At 42.4% G+C, this 1,708-nt stretch overlaps 1 pseudogene; it reads right to left on the bottom strand.

Annotated features, from left to right (window-relative positions):
* Positions 1–279: 279 nt before the first annotated feature.
* Positions 280–1,226, bottom strand: LOC140615549 (olfactory receptor 52R1-like; annotated as a pseudogene).
* Positions 1,227–1,708: the final 482 nt, after the last annotated feature.

Here is a 1,708-nt window from a genome sequence, read left to right as displayed (position 1 = left end):
AAATCTTCAGTAATTTGATAGATGGACATATTTCTTATTGGGTTTTTGTGATGATGAACGTTTGTCCACTCAGCGTTTATGATCAGTCACATGCCTCAGAGAGCTCTTCTTCTGGACATTCTGAAAATTGTTCCTTTTGCTCTGGGGGATTTCTCATCTCTGAGCCTTTTGTTCACAAAAATGACTTTGTGCTGAATGCGATGGCCTGGCAACCTTTTTGCGTTTAGGTTCCTAGATCAGTGGGGTGATGGGGTTGGTTGTGATGCGGTGACCCTTGGCTTAGGGATCTTTTCCACAACAACCTTGAATATCCCTGTCCCTGATCTGCTTCGTTCTGACTCCATAGATGATGGGGTTGAGCATGGGAGGTACCAGGAGATAGAAATTGGCGAACATGATATGTACCACTTGGGGCACATGGTGTCCAAAGCGGTGAGTGAGGAAAGTAAAGAGGGCTGGGATATAAAAAGCCAAGATGATACAGATAAGGGAAGCACATGTGCCAAAAGCCTTGAACCGGGCTTCATCAGAGGGCAACCCCAGAACAGTTCTCAGAATCATCACATGGGATGTACTGATGACAATTATATCAAAGCCAACCACCGAGAAAGCCGGAAAGAGCCCATATGCACGGTTTACTCTAGTGTCTGCACACACCAGCTTTAACACAGCCATGTGCTCACAGTATGACTGGGCAATGATGTGTTTGGGGCAGAAGGGCATCCTGGAGACCATAATGCAGAAGGGGCTCACCCATAGCAATCCTCTCATCATCACAGCTACTCCCAGTTTACCCACTCAGCTGGGGTCAGGATAGTAGAGTGGTGGAGTGGGAAACAGATAGCCACATAATTGTCCAAGGCCATAGCCATGAGCAACCTGGACTCCACAGAGGAAAAGGCATGGATGAAGAACACCTGGATGAGGCAGGCATGGTATTCAATCTCATGAGCACGAAACCAGAGTATAGCCAGCATTTTAGGTTGCGTGGAAGAGGATAGAGCCAGGTCAGTGATAGCCAGCATGGCTAGAAAAAGGTACATGGGCTCAAGCAGGGTGTGGTCAGTTCAGATTATATGAAGGATAATGATATTGCCAACTATAGCTACGAAATACATGGCACATAGAGGAAAGGCAATCCAAAATTGGTAATTCTCCAGTCCTGGGATTCCAAGTAGGATCAAGAACACAGGATGTGAAGAGCTGTTCCCTGAAGCCAGTATCATACGATGGGTAAATTGTTCTCCATTGCAAAGGCAATCTACTCTCTGTCATTGATAATAAGCAAGTAATTATTATTTTTAATATTTGAAAGAATCAATTGAACAGTGAGGCATTTGACATTAATGGAATAATTTCAACTGTTTTAATTAATAATTTTTACAACAAAAGTTATGATACTTTTTTCCTCATTTATATTTATGTCATCAAAATGGGATCAGAACACACTAGCTGTGTGATTCTTGTGGAGCAATCAGTATGTTCCTTGAAAGTAGAATCTTCCCACAGAAAACTATTCTGACACTTAAGTCACTAATATTCATTCTTGCTCTTCTATTCTTCAGAACTAAGAGATTTGTTTAACCTTCCCATAGATTCTTGTCAGCTCTCTGTTTAAGTCAGTTAGGCAGTTTTTCAGGGTTGGAAGCCAATTGGAAAACACTTTGTCTTAAAGGCTCATAGTAATAATGTATATAGTGATGCCAAG

This window comes from Canis lupus, chromosome 23 (genome assembly GCF_048164855.1).
Source record: "Canis lupus baileyi chromosome 23, mCanLup2.hap1, whole genome shotgun sequence".
Lineage (NCBI taxonomy): Eukaryota > Metazoa > Chordata > Mammalia > Carnivora > Canidae > Canis > Canis lupus.
Note: the sequence above shows the minus strand (reverse complement) of the source record. Positions and strands in the feature narration are given on the sequence as shown.